Here is a 16,342-nt window from a genome sequence, read left to right as displayed (position 1 = left end):
CTTTGTGGACTCCTGGAGAATATTCCATGTGTACTTGAAAAGAATGTGTATTCTGTTTGGGAATGGACTGTTCTATAGACATCTATTAAATCCACCTGTTTATTGTTTATTTGTTTTTAGGCTGTGCCGTGGGGTATGTGGGACCCTACTTCCCCAATTAGGGGTTGAACTCACTCCCCCTTGATTGGCAGTGCAGAGGCTCTACCACTGAAATCCATCTGTTTAAAGTATCATTGAAGACCAATATTTCCTTATTGATTTTCTATCTGGATGATCTACCTATCCATATCAGTGAGGTTTGAAAGTCCTCTACAATTATGTAGCATTATTAATTTCTCATTTTATCTTCTAATATTTGCTTTATGTGTTAGGTATTTCTATTTATGAATGAACTTTTTATCATTTATTTATATAATGCCATTCCTTGATTTTTGTTATAATCTTTATTGCAAAGTCTATTTTCAAAGTAAGTATTGCCACTCTATCTTTCTTTACATTTCCACTTGCATAGAATATCTTTATGTTACTTTTCTTTTTATTGCTTACTTATTTATTGTATTTATGTACTATTTTATTTCTTTTTCTTTCCCAGTGATACAGATACATGTATCTACTCCATTTCAAATTCTTACCCAAGAAACTGTGCTCAATACAATCCTTTACTGCCAGTCTGTGTGTATCTTTAGATTTGAAGTGAGTCTTATAGGCAGCATATAGATGGGTCACATTTTCTAATCCATTCAGTCACTCTATATGTTTTGATTGGGGCATTTAATCAATCTAAATTTAAAATGATCATTGATAGGTTTATATTTATTGTCATTTTGTTATTTCTTTTCTGGTTGTTTTTGTAGCTCTTCTCTGTTATTTTATTCTTTTATGCTTTTCCTTGTGGCATGAAAATTTTCTTTGTGTTATGTTAGGGTTCTTTTTCCTTTGTGTTGTATATTTTTTTCATTTGTAATTACCACAGGTTTCATATAGATCAATATCCATCAGTTCAGTTCAGTCACTCAGGTGTGTCTGACTCTTTGCAGTTCCATGGGCTGCAGCACACCAGGCCTCCCTGCCCATCACCAGCTCCTGGAGCTTGCTCAAACTCATGTCTATTGAGTCTATGATGACATGCAACCATCTCATCCTCTGTCGTCCCCTTCTCCTCCTGTCTTCAATTTTTCCCAGCATCAAGGTCTTTTCCACTGAGTCAGCTCTTCCCATCAGGTGGCCAGAGTTTTGGAGCTTCAGCTTCAACATTAGTCCTTCCAATGAATATTCAAGACTGATTTCCTTTAGGATGGACTGGTTGGATTTCCTTGCAGTCCAAGGGACTCTCAAGTCTTCAACAACAGAATTCAAAGCATTAATTCTTCGGTGCTCAGCTTTCTTTATAGTCCGACTCTGACATCCATACACAACTACTGGAAAAAACATACCTTTGATTAGACAGACCTTTGTTGGCAAAGAAACATCTCTGCTTTTTAATATGCTGTGTAGGTTGGTCATAGATTTTCTTCCAATGAGCAACCATCTTTTAATTTCATGGCTGCAGTCACCAACTGCAGTGATTTTGGAGACCAAATAAAATAAAGTCTGTCACTTTCCACTGTTTCTCCATCTATTTCCCATGGAGTGATGGATCCAAATGCCATCATCTTAGTTTTCTGAATGTTGAGTTTTAAGTCAACTTTCACTCTCCTCTTTCACTTTCATCAAGAGGCTCTTTAGTTCTTCTTTGTGTTCTTCCATAAGGGTGGTGTCATCTGCATATCTGAGGTTATTGATATTTCTCCCAGCAATCTTGATTCCAACTTGGGCTTCTTCAAGTCTGGCATTTCGCATGATATACTCTGCATAGAAATTAAATAAGCAGGGTGACAATATATAGCCTTGTTGTATTCCTTTCCCAATTTGGAACCAGTCTGTTGTTCCATGTCCAGTTCTAACCATTTCTTCCTGATCTGCATACAGATTTCTCAGGAGGTGGGTCAGGTGGTCTGGTATTCCCATCTCTTTGAGAATTTTCCACAGTTTGTTGTGATCCACACAGTCAAAGACTTTGGTATAGTCAATAAAGTAGAAGAAGATATTTTTCTGGAACCCTCTTGTTTTTTGATGATCCAATGGATGTTGGCAATTTGCTTTCTGGTTCCTCTGCCTTTTCTAAATCCAGCTGAAACATCTGGAATTTCATGGCTCACATACTGTTGAAGCCTTGCTTGGAGAATTTTGAGCATTACTTTGCTAGTGTGTGAGATGAGTGCAATTGTGTGGTTGTTTGAGCATTCTTCGGCATTGCCTTTCTTTGGGATTGGAATGAAAACTGACCTTTTCCAGTCCTGTGGCCACTGCTGAATTTTCCAAATATGCTGGCATATTGAGTGCATCACTCTAATAACATCACCTTTTAGGACTCGAAATAGCTCAGCTGGATATCCATCACCTCCTCTGGCTTTGTTCGTAGTGATTCTCCCTAAGACCCTCTTGACTTTGGACTCCAGGATGTCGGGCTGTAGGTGGGTGATCACACCAGCATACCTATCTGGACATTAAGATCTTTTTTGTATAGTTCTTCTGTGTATTTTTGCCACCTTTTCTTAATATCTCCTGCTCCTGTTAGGAGCATATCTTCATACTATTTCTGTCCTTTATTGTGCCTATCTTTGCGTGAAATGCCCCCTTGGTATCTCTAATTTTCTTGAAGAGATCTAGTCTTTTCTATCCCATTGTTTTCCTCTATTTCTTTGCATTGATCATTGAGGAAGACTTTCTTATCAACATCTATATCTATCTGTATATGTGTGTATATATATATATATATATAAAATTTGTTTGAAACTGATAGCCATGTATTCAAACACATTTTAAAAGCTCTCACATTTTTTCCTTCCTTGCCAATATTTTATGTTTTTGACATCACATTTTACATCTTTGTATTCATCTTAACTATTTATTGTAGTTATAGTCGACTTTATGGCTTTTTTTTTAAAAGCATTCATTCTTCGGCACGCAGCCTTTATTTTTTCAATTTATTTAATAGGAGGATAATTTTTTTAACTTTCATACTAACTTTTTAAGTAGTTGATCCACTGCCTTAATATATATTTGCATTTATACTTGAGATATTTTCCTTCACGTATTTTTTTTATTTCTTCTTAAAGCATCTTTTTTTTTCATTTATTTTTATTAGTTGGAGGCTAATTACTTTACAATATTGTAGTGGGTTTTGTCATACATTGACATGAATCAGCCATGGAGTTACATGTATTCCCCATCCCGATCCCCCCTCCCACCTCCCTCTCCACCCGATTCCTCTGGGTCTTCCCAGTGCACCAGGCCCGAGCACTTGTCTCATGCATCCAACGAGCATTTTCTTTTTCACTTAAAGAATACCTTTTAACATTTCTTGTAAGGCAGTTTAGTAATGATGAACTATTTCAGTTTTTGCTTGTCTGGGAAAATTTATCTCTTCTTCAATTCTGAATAAAAAACTTGCTGGGTAGATAATCTTTGGTTGCAATTTTTTCCTTTCAGCACTTTACATATATTATGCTACTTCCTTCTTGCCTGCAAAGTTCCTGCTGAAACATTAGCTAATAGTGTTGTGAGGAAATTATATGTGATTCTTGTTTTTCTCTTGTTGCCTTTAAAATTCTCTTTAAGTTTTACCATTTTAATTACGACACGTCTGGGTGTACATACATTGGGTTTATTTCTTAGTTGGACATTCCATGCTTCCTGGAGTTAAATATCTGTTTCCTTCCATAGGTTAAGAAAGTTTTCAGCCATTATTTCATCAAATTTGTTTTATTCCCTTCTATATCTTCTCCTTCTGGAACTCCTGCAATGTGAACATTATTGTGCTTGATGTTGCCCCGGAGATTTCTCATGCTATCCTCATTGTTTTAAACTCATTTTTCTTTTTGCTGTTTTGACTGTGTGATTTCCACTATTCTATTTTCCTGGTCATTTATGTATTCTTCTATACCACTTAATTTGCTATTGATTTCCTCTAGTCTTGGGCTCCAAAATCACTACAGATGGTGACTGCAGCCATGAAATTAAAAGAGGCTTGCTCCTTGGAAGAAAAGCTATGACAACCTAGACAGTATATTAAAAAACAGAGACATTACTTTGCCACAAAGGTCCATCTAATCAAAGTTATGGTTTTTCCAGTAGTCATGTATGGATGTGAGGGTTGGACCATAAAGAAAGCTGAGTTCCGAAGACCTGATGTTTTTGAACTGTGGTGTTGAAGAAGACTCTTGAGAGTCCCTGAGGCTGCAAGGAGATCAAACCAGTCAATCTTAAAGGAAATCAGTCCTGAATATTCATTGGAAGGACTGATGCTGAAGTTGAAGCTCCAATACTTTGGCCACCTGATGTGAGGCACTGACTCATTGGAAAAGACCTTGATGCTGGGAAAAATTGAAGACAGGAGGAGAAGGGAACAACAGAGGATGAGATGGTTGGATGGCATCACCGACTTTTTGGACATGAGTTTGAGCAAGCCCCAGGAGTTGGAGATGGACAGGGAAGCCTGGCATGCTGCAGTTCTAGTGGTCGCAAAGAGTTGGACATGACTGAGTGAGTGAACTGACTAAGTATATTTTTCATTTAAGCTAGTATTCTCTTCAGCTCTGACTTTTTAAAAAGTATTTTCTAATTATCTATTCTCCTAAGTTCAGTGAGCATTTTTATGATTATTGCTTTAAACATTTTTTCAGGTGAATTACTTATTTCTGTCTCATTACAGCTTCTTTCTAGGATTGTATCTTGTTCTTTAATTTAGAAAATATTCCTCTCTCTTCTCATTTTGTGTGACTTTCTGTGTTGGTCTATAAATTAGGTGAAAGAGTTACCTCTCCCACTCCTTGTGTGGGAGCATCTCTATGCAGACTGAATGTGCACAGTTGTTTGACCAGAGGATTGGAGCTAAAGCAAGTGTGGGCTGGAGATCTTTCTGGGACACATGGCTGCAATTTTGGCTGAGTGGGCTAGGATTGGAGCTTGATGTGATCCAGGGCTTCTCCCAGGACACATCTCATCCCACTGTCTTGGTGAGGAGGGATTTAGAACTAGAGCCCAGCTTGGACCAGAGCTTCTCCAAAGGTATCCTGGAAGCAGCCACCCTGGCTGAATGGGGCTTGAGCTAGAACTGAGTATGGACCAGGGCTTCTCTAGAGGTGTGCTGGAAGCAGAGTCATTAGCTGACTGTGGGTCAAGTTGGGGTTACCTTGAAGGCCAACCAGGCCAACTTTAGTGGCCTGGTGTTTTTCAACTGGTTGCCTCTGTGCCAGGGCTCAGAGAAAGTGAGTTTATGCATAAGCTTGTTTTCAGTTCATTTTTCCAGAGCTAGTCCCCAGGGCTGGAAAGCCCAATGTGGGGCTCAATTTCCCTACTCCCTAGAAAGGACCTCTGAGTTTGTGATGTCCCCTTTCTCTTTGGGGTCACCCACTGGACATGTGTATTCTTTCTCTTCCCTTCATGGTTTTTGTCCAAATATGGTTTTTCTTTAGATCCTTAATTGTAGAAAAACTGTGCTGCTAATCTTCAGGTTGTTCACATAGAGAGCTGGTCTATATGTAATAATAGTTTTGATGTGTTCTTGGTGGCTCAGACAGTAAAAGAATCCGCTTATCTTTCAGGAGACCTGGGTTTGATCCCTGGCTTGGGAAGATCACTTGGAGGAGGACATGGCAACCCACTCCAGTATTCTTGCCTGGAGAATCCCATGGACAGAGGAGCCTGGCAGGCTACAGTCCAGGGGGTCACAGAATTGGACACAACTGAGCGACTAAGTATAGCACATGGGAGGAGAGTCTTCCTACTCTCAATCCCATTTCCAGACCTACTCATTTTTCCGAACCACTTTCATTATTACTGGTATCTTTCCTCCCACTCCAGTTCCCACTCTGCTTACCTCTGGTTAAAACAAACAAACACCCATTCATTTTTTATGGCTCAATATAAGACTTAGCTTATCCATGAAGCTTCCCTGCAATTTCTTCATCTGGTGTTCTCTTTCCCTCCTCTTCAAGTGTCCAAGTACATCTGTGATCCACACCATATAGATTAACACTTCATTGTTTGTAAATTATTTAATGAGTTTGTGAACTTTGAAACTTATCCCACATCACTCTAGCACCTGGCAGACTGCCAGACATGTAAAAGGCTTCCTTACTGATTTCTAGGCTGAAACAACTTTCTAGGCTGAAAACTGTTTACAGCTACTTCCTTAAACCTATTTTAAAAAAAGAAAAAGAAAAACTGTACCTAATCCACTCAGAGTGACGCTCAAAATTCAATAATTGTCTTGTGAAATATTTCCATTCCCCATGCAATTTGACCCTTTTACCCAGGAGAATATCTCTCATCTTTTATGTTGCTAACTCTACTGTTTGACAAATAGAGTTCACCTAAAATCTCCCTTCAAACCATATTTAAACTTTCACCCTTTCAGAAAAGACTCTGGGCTATATCTCATGGAGCCAGTCAGCTTCACTAATTTGTAACCAATTTTAGATTTACTAAATGCCAGTGTTCAGCTAGAAGGGAGATGGAAAAGCCCCAGGTAATTGCTGACCTTCTGATTAGGGGGACAAGATAACCATACCCAATTTCATACTGATATATCTATGGAGATTGGGTGTGAAAGATTTTCCCAAGATTAGAGAGAAGAAGGAAAGCACATGGACTAAAAATGGCATGTGGTTAAAGGACTTCTGAATTAATGGAAAGAGAGATTTATTATAACCTTCAAATGGATAAGAAATATGCTGGTGCTGGTATTTTCTGAAAACTTGAATGCCATTTCTGAGAAGGTTAGTTCTAGAAATGGATTTTATCTTCTAAATAAGTGGACTATACTATAAACAATAAAGAGTTTTGCTCTTAATGAGAAGGACAGGAGTCTACTATGCCTACAGTGTTATAAAGAGCAGAGCCAGCTCATAACAGAATTGTGCATCATAAGGGGTTTGGTTTGGTTCTTCTCTGCCCTCCTCCACATGTGCAGACCAGTCCCAAATCTCTCCCCTAGTCTTTTCATGGACATCTTCCACCTCAGACCCTTGCACTTTTTCCCTTCCCTTTTATGTTGCCCATTGCAAACTTGTCCCAGTGCCGTCTGAGATTCACACTATTTTCAAGGAGATTTTATTTGATGTGTATTCTTCCTGAGAATATAAGTGTTTGAACAGGAGGAAGATTGAGATAACCCAAGGGACTGAGTTTCTGAAAGACATTTTGCCTTGAGGATTCTCTGAAAACAAATTATGTTGTAGACCATCTGGCTAATAAGATAGCACTGGAAACAGATTAGAGTGGGGTCATGGTGCACAATTCAGGCTCTCTGAAGTGACCCTGAGGAGCAGCATCAGACATGAGCAGAGGATCTGTGATTAGGATGAGGACAATTCTGGTAAAGAACCATTTAGTAATGAGTCATGCAGATGCCATGCCTGACTCACAGCTTGCAGAGAGTGAGGACTTCTGTCTGTTCCAGGGGGGGCCTGGGAAAACCACAGTAATGAACAGCATCAACACATCACAAATAAGCTTCAGCCTCAGTGGGAAACCAGGTCTGTCTGTATGGTTAGGACAGCCAGAATAGCAACAGAAAGATCCCAGAACTTTCCCCCTTTTTAAGTAAAAAGTTAGTACTTTATATATATATATGTATATATATATATATATATATGTCTCAAGGAAATGCATAATTTCATCTTCATTCATATTCAGTCTTTCTTTCACTATGAACCTATTTTTATATTCATTGTGGACTAATTATATTTCAGAGGTTCTCTAAAAAGATTACACTGTCAGAAGTTCCATGTATGGGGGAATAAAGTGGAACAAGAACAGATGTGGTACAGTTCCAGGGGTATTGGTGGACTGGAATATATGACAACCAGCAGAGCCTGCATGAGATATGTTAGAAAGAGTCAAAGGATGACACTGGAAGGCCATATCTGAGTCTACATGCCAATATCAGAAAAGGAGTTGCAAAGCTAGCTAAGCACATCCTCCAATGAGCCTCATTCACCCCAAGCAACCTTACATGAGTCTAATGTTTCACTTCTCACTTACAGATGTGAGAAACTGAGACTCAGAGATATTAAGTACCTTGCTCAAGATGAAGACAACAAGCCAATGACAGAGCAAGGATTTTGCATACTGGAGACACTGAAAGAAATGATTTGGAAACGTACAAAGGGATGTTAGTTGAGTAATGGGAGACAATGAGCCCTGGGTGTCATGTGAAGACTCATCTACTTATCCACTGCTTTAGGGAAAGTTTTAATTTGACATTACCAACAGAAAAACACTATTACATCCTAAAAGACTCAGAGAAGTGATTTCATACTTTTAAATGATAATGCTTTCTTATTTTCTACTGTTCTTATAGTCAGGGTTGTCTGATTATTAGTCTTACCTAAGTCCCTCTAGGAATGAAATAATCCCTCCTGCTTAATTGAATGATAAAACAAATGCCTCCCCTGCCATTTTCATTTATGGTGTAATCAGCTCAGCTCCCCAGAATACACCTCAGACTCACAGCCTTTTCAAAATATGGATGATCTAAGCTCGTATATGCTCAATAACACACTGAATGTGCTTATTCAAACACTCCTCTCCTAATTATTAAGTTTGGGTGTATTTCAAAGGACATTTAATTCATCTCTGTGTCATTTACTTTGAGCTCATTCAAATCATTCAGAAATAGACTGCAAGAAATATTTGCTTCTTAGGTAGCATCGGGGGCTTCCCTGGTGGCTAAGAGGGTAAAGCATTTGCTTGCAATGCAGGAGACCCGGGTTCAACCCCTGGATAGTATCAGAGCCACTACTTACCTTAAAATTATGTGCATTGGGTCAAGATAAAATGAAAATGCAGCTTTCAAGTGAATTTTTGAACTTTGAGGTTGAAATAACAGATTGTCAGCAGACAACTACTTCCTAACTTTATTTTATATGCTAAAATTTACAGTTACTCCACAACATTTAGGAGTAAATGAGAAACAGACAAAGGAAAGAGTTAATTTTGCATAGCACCATCTCTTCTGCCCTGTACTTGTGTCCCTGGGTCAGTATTCATGTTTTTGACCTTTTCCCATGCACAACATTTCTACATGAACCTCTTAGGGAAAGTCAGTATTTGATAAAGAAAATCCAAGTCAGAAATAAATCATATTAAGTTACAGAGGAACAACGTTGAATACTGAACAACTGGTATGTCATGATAATACAATTTAGGGCAGCTGTAAATAAAATCCAAGTCAGCACCAAGAAACTATGCAAAGTGTTTCTTGCTGAACAGAGTTACTATGTAAATCAGAAATCAAATGAAGAGTACATGCAAGATATTTTATCCCACCTGAAGACCAGTCACCTTTCCTAGAGGCACAATGATGTTGGCAATGAGAAAGAAAAATTAATGATTTCCCAACTGGGATGCATCTTCCAAGTCTGTTATTGAAATTGTTAAAAGTAAATAAATAAATAAAAAGCCCTCAGTAGAATAATGCAACATCTATGATTAGATCTCAGTATATTTTATATGTGGGTCATACTGTAACCTGAATTCTTCCTTTTTCCCTTGGATTTATGGACTGTCACAAACTTTCTAAAGGGCAAGGGCAACCCTTTCATCCAAGGTTAATTTTTTGTTGGCCATAGAACAAATTATCCAATCTCCCCAGTTTGATTTATCTGAATGGTGTGGCCCCTCCTTAATTCTCAAACTTTCCTCCAGCCACTCACCTACAAGTGGTCAAATTTTCCACAACAGACTATGATCTTTTCAGATTCTGTGGCATATTCAACTAGGAAATGTTTTTGTCTCCTGTATGCTCCATATTTTACTAATAACCAGGATGATTGACTAGAGACCATGGTTTAGGTATCTTTATACCTCTAAGTTCAAGCAAAAGGCCCAGAACCCACTAGAAATTCTAGATATATGTATTTTAGTATGATTAATAGAAAGCTTCCTGACTTGAGCTAGTAATCAAAATTTTCCACATTTTCAGCCAAGTGGAGTCAAATACTACTTTCAAAGCTTTGAAAAAGAACCTACTTCACCACTCACTTTATTAATATCCAAGTTATTTGGTTAGGAGTGATGCCAAAACCTTTCACATATTCTAAGAAATATCATTGCAAGTCTGGAAATGGAAAAAAAAAAATAACACAAGCCCACAACTGAATGCTAGATGATGACTTCTCAGCTGGTGCATTTGATATGAAGGGAGAGCTCTCTGAAACTTCAGTGCTTAGATTCCACAGTTATATAGTCACACTTATTTAAGAAATACATTATGTTAAAGATGAAACTCTAATTGCTTGCTGTAAATGGGAGCTGTATTGAAATGACTCCTAGGGAATTTTAGTTTTTATCTTGACAGCTATCCACAAGTTGGCAAATATTCACTTGTATTTGCTATGTATGTGTGTTTGGGGACTGATGCCAACATTTATCCTCTACTGATAATCCCCAAAATTCCAGAACTACAATATTTTCAGTAGAAGTATGAAACAACTCTTTTTCAGAAAGCACAAATTAAAGTAAATACTAAATTGGGAGCCTTTACATTTTGAGGATATTATGGGGACTATCTTTTGCAATTTTGAAGTAATTTGAAGATTTTGTGCTATAAGACAGACCAATGTCTGTCTCCATTATTATACTCTTTGGAAAGAGGAAAATAAATTCTTTTTCCCAATATCTTGTCTTCCTAAATCCGGTTGAATATATTCGGTAGAAATCCTCTTTGGAGAGATTTTATCATGGCGGGAGAGGAGCACTGCCAATACAGCGGCATTAATAACTATTAAAGAAATTTAAGCTGAGAGCTCAGAGGGAAATCTATTCTGACAAGAATCTCCTGAGAGGAATTATCATTCACTTAGAGAATCCAAACCCTCCCTTACCACTGTATCCCCTATATGTAGCCTGGTTACAAAGAACTCTCCATGAAGAAGGCCAGATGAAATGATTAGGCCTTTCTCCAAATTAATAGTGGATTCTTTAAGCTTTACCTTTCTGATAAAGAAGGGAGAGGTTGCAACGCAGTTTTACCTTAAAACAGGAAAATAAAATAGGCTTTCTCAGAAGTGTGCATCCCCAGGGCCTTTGTGATGAATCAGCATTCATAGATTCCTTTGACCTTATTAAAGGCAGACACAGCAGATAATATTAATAATGCACCCTTCAATAGATCAAGAGTATTGCTTCCAAAGGCTGCATAGCTGAAAACACTAATTAATGTTGTTTCTTTGGGGAGGGAACCGGGGGAGTAGTGAGAATGTAAAGCAGTTTTACCAGAGCTTGGATGATAAAATGCTGGCCTTAATTTTCCTTTTTCTTATCTGGCTCTTCATACTGTGGATCGAACACAGCACATCTCGCCTGGCCTCTGGAACCATAAGCAGCCCATAATCAATGGATTCCTAATGAGAACAGCCAGCCAAGCAGCCGCAATAAGCACCTTTTGGACAATCAATACAGAAGGAAATGTGAAAAGAGTTTGATATCAGTTATTTTTCTAATTATCCCTAACCAATTCTAATTAGAGGGATGTGGTATGCATTCCAAAAACCTCAGATGAGTAGAATATTGGAATCTTTTCAAATAATTACAGAATTAAGATATATGAACTACACGGCCTGGGATGTAAGAAATAGCAGGGGCGGAGAAACACATGTAGGTTTGAAAGGAGGTGCCTTTATTTTTCCTTGGTGCTAGATTTGACACTTCAAGTGCCCGATTTAATTAACCCTACCAGAAACAAAGATTTGAAAGAAAAAAGTGTATCTATTCAAAAGATCGGTTCATAACTACAACTAAAGAAACAACCAAAACAAATACACTACCTCCTCCCCAAAAGCCAGAGAAAGAGCCAGTGATTGACTGAGGTCAGTTTCAGCCAGAGAGCCAAATTTCACAAGACTGATTGCAAATCGCTCTCAGAGCTCTGTGCTCTCAGAGCTCTGTGCTGTTCCTGGATTATTCTGCTGCAGCACACTCCTTCTGAAGCAAGAACTCTGGCTTCTGGTCAGTATGGAGAGCAAGCACGCAGTGTGATGTGCCTGAACTCTGCATAGGCAGCTGCGTGAAACAGAGCTTCTGCCACCCGCTGTGTGACCTTTGCCAAGTCATCTAACCCCTCTGAGCCTCAATATCCTCATCACCAAAATGAGGATGTGATAAGCACACCAGCTCCCCTCAGATCTAAACTCAGAGTCTACAATGATCTGAGCAGCCTGCTGGTACTTTCGTTTTCACCGGAGAGTTAATTCTCTTCACTGTGAACTGCAGTTGAGCACTTGACAGACCTGATCCTGCTGTCCCTCCAAAGGAAACATGAAGTCAGATGAGCACCAGCTAGGGATGGTGAAAAATCAGATAAACAGTAGAAGATCAGAACATTTTGGCTATTTCCAAATCCTGCATCTATATGATTGATGTCACATACACAAACATTCAGATAATCCTCTAAAGGGTTTCTTTTTTGTCCTAATGTCTTGATACTGTACAAACCAAATCAATCAAAATTACACTGCTATATCTCATTTCACTCCCTATTGCGCTTATCTAGGAGTGAAAATAAGCATTATGGTTGCTGAAAAATTTACAAACTAGTGAAGATCAAGACATTAACTAAGGTACTTGGAACAGATCACGTCTTTCAGGTATTGCATTTCTGTTCAGCATCCAAGAAACTGGAGCCAGCTCCTATACCTTTGAAGAATCAAAAAATGGTTAAATGATATAAGTGTTTTGATTCACAGGTCTTTTTAGATCACTACACATGGGGCCACTTCAAGGAGGTACAAGGTGAAGGGTAGCAGAATATGTCAGCTCAAAGTACATAGCTTTGGAATATAGATTATTTTGTGCTATAAGCACTTGAAAAATAATAAATGTAGAGTGATGCTTTGTCTGAAGTCCCCTTATCTGCCTAAAGACAGACTCTCCAAAAGGGAACTCAATTGTCACAAACCCTCTTCCCAGGACTTTCACCCACCAGGGAAAGAGGTCAACACCACACCCAGACATACTTTTTCACAAAATGTCGTACTGTACTGCCCCTTATCTATTCTAAAGCCCCATTCATTTTCCTAAAAATCATTTACTCTCCCTTAGGAAGCTTACACCTTCCTTCTTTTTATTTAATATGATATTTAATCCTGAATTCTAATGCCACCCCCTTTGAACTATTTATTTTTCCTTGGCTATCTCCCATGATTCACATACTAATAAATTTCTATTTGTTTTTCTCTTGTTAATATATATTTTTAGCACAGGAATCTTGGTCAGGAACTCAGAGGGTAGAGGGAAATTACTTTTTCTCCCCTACAAAAAGTTGGCTTAAAACTCAACATTCAGAAAACTAAGATCATGGCATCCGATCCCATCACTTCATGGCAAATAGATGGGGAAACAATGGAAATAGTGACAGGCTTTATTTTGGGGGGGCTCCAAAATCACTGCAGATGGTGACCGCAACCATGAAATTGAAAGACACTTGCTCCTTGGAAGAAAAGCTATGACTAACCTAAACAGCATATTAAAAAGCAGAAACATTATTTTGCCAACAAAGGTCCATCTAGTCAAAGCTATGGTTTTTCCAGTAATCATGTACGGATGTGAGAGTTGGACTACAAAGAAAGTTGAGCACCGAAGAATTGATGCTTTTGAACTGTGGTGTTGGAGAAGACTCCTGAGAGTCCCTTGGACTGCAAGGAGATCCAACCAGTCCATCCTAAAGGAGATCAGTTCTGAACATTCATTGGAAGGACTGATGCTGAAGCTGAAGTTCCAATACTTAGGCCACCTGATGGGAAGAACTGACTCATCGGAAAAGACCTTGATTCTGGGAAAGAGTGAAGGCAGGAGGAGAAGGGGACGACAGAGGATGAGATAATTGGAAGGCATCACCGACTAGATGGACATGAGTTTGAGTAAGCTCTGGGAGTTGATGTTGGACAAGGAAGCCTGGCGTGCTGCAGTCCATGGAGTTGCAAAGAGCTGGACATGACTGAGCGACTGAACTGAACAAAACTTTGTGGGATTCAGCCTAGGTCCGTTGTTTTTGAAAACAGAAAAGTACTGGGTCAGCAAAGAGTGGTCAGTGGGTAGCTAAATTCTAACAAATCCTATTTTCTATATCCCCTTGCCTAGGATTGCCATATACTTGTCTCCTAATCAGGACACTTTGAGACCTAAAAGGAGACTTTAATAATAATTATACCAAGTCAACAGAAGCAAATGATAACTGAGTCAGGCAAACAGAACTATGGTCACCCTATTCAGACCCCATAATGTGAAGGTTCTGAGCAACTAGAAATCACTGACCTATCCAAAACATCTGAAGAGCCCCATCCAAGAAGGCTTCCCTGGTAGCTCAAATGGTAAAGAATCTACCTGCAATGTGGGAGACCCAGGGTCGATCCCTGGGTGGAGAAGATCCTCTGGAGAAGGGCATGGTAACCCACTCCAGTATTCTTGCCTGGAGAATTCCATGGACAGAGGAGCCTGGCAGGCTATGGTCCATGGGGTTGCAAAGTGTCTGACATGACTGAGTGACTAACACTTTCACTTTCTTTCAACCAAGAGTGCAAGGATTACAGCTACATTGTAATTTTTGTATTCAATCCTTCCATCCTTCCCTTTTCTCTCTTTCCTTCTGGAACCCACTCTTTTCTTTTCACCCTTCCCTTTTCTGCCCTCCCTCCCTTCTTCTATCCTTCCTTTCTTCTTTCCGTCCTGTATTTAGGATTACTAGATACTAGTTCCTATGCAGAACCTGAATATAAACCAGAAATCGTCTCTGCATTCATGGAACAAGTGGTCTGAGGGAATACCAACATTAATAAAAAAAGTCACAGATAAACAATTGAATTATGAAAAGGCTATAAATGAGGTTCTGGTGAATAGTGCTTAGGATGTGTATATACATCATACAGTATTCAATTAAGAGTCAGTAAATAAGGTAGGATGCTGCTGCAGATAATGAATCATGATGGTCATCCCATTGAAGGCACCATCTCTCTGCTGTTTAAGCCATATGAACAACTGAATGCTCCCTAAAAAAACTTCACTTTTCAATCTCATTTTCATTAATCCCAAGAGTATCAAGCTTCTGTGATTTGATTTTCAGTGTAAAAGAATACTGCAAATGCAGTCACTTTTATCCCCTGTATATTTGAGTAACTAATAGGCGACCAAGGCTTACACCCCAGAGGCAAGGGAAGCAATTGTTTTGTTCATAATATGGCTGAGGAAATGTGAAGTTTGACTCAATCTTAATGTCTTTCTTCCTTGGAAAGGAGGTACCATATGTGGATGTTGTTGTCTCATCACTAAGTTTTGTCTGACCCTTTTGCAACCCCATGGACTGTAATCCACCAGACTCCTCTGTTCTTGGGATTTCCCAGGCAAGAATACTGGAGTGGGTTGCCATTTCCTTCTCCAGGGGATCTTCCTGATCCAGGGATCAAACCCGCGTCTCCTCATTGGCAGGCAGATTTGTTATTACTGAGCCACCAGGGAAGCCCCGTGTATGTGGATGGGTGCTTAGTCGCTCAGTTGTGTCCGACTCTTGGCAACCCCATGGACTGTAGCCTGCCAGGCTCCTCTGTTCATGGGTACTCTCCAAGCAAGAATAATGGGGTGGGTTTCCATGACCTCCTCCAGGGGATCGTCCCAACCCAGGAATTGAACCCAGGCCTTCCACATTACAGGCATATTCTTTACTGTCTGAGCTACCAGGGAAGTCCATGCATGTGGATATTATTATATTAATATTGAAAATGGGGAAACACAAGAGGGAGAGCTAAACAGACTCTGTAAAAGAGAGAAGAGAGCCTGCCACACTACCTGTCAGAGTCCTTTTCTTTCATCACCAGGCGTGGCTCCCTACTTCTTGTCAGGTTAGCTCTAAACCAAGCCTTAAAGTTCACTAAGGCATCCGTAATTTAGATTGTGCTACTTAAAATCTGAATAATTCTGATTCTGTCTGAAATCTCCTTCTAAGTTGTCTGTGGGGAGAATCTTGCCAAATAAGTTAATATAGTGAAGTAGATTGCTAGGGGTTGGGTTGCAAGATAGTTAAATAATATTTTAAGTGACTTCCAAACACATTAGCAGCCCTCATTTATGTAAAAACAAATGTGGAAATTAGAAATCACTGCTTTATTTCTTCTGAAACAAATCTCCTGTGGAAACTTAACAAAATATGATGTTGGGGTTTCCTTGGTGGTCCAGTGGTTAAGAATCCACCAACCAATGCAGGGGACACAGGTTCAATCCCCAGTCCAGGAAGATCCCACAGGCCACG

Source organism: Cervus canadensis, chromosome 23, assembly GCF_019320065.1.
Source record: "Cervus canadensis isolate Bull #8, Minnesota chromosome 23, ASM1932006v1, whole genome shotgun sequence".
NCBI classification, from domain to species: domain Eukaryota; kingdom Metazoa; phylum Chordata; class Mammalia; order Artiodactyla; family Cervidae; genus Cervus; species Cervus canadensis.
Note: the sequence above shows the minus strand (reverse complement) of the source record.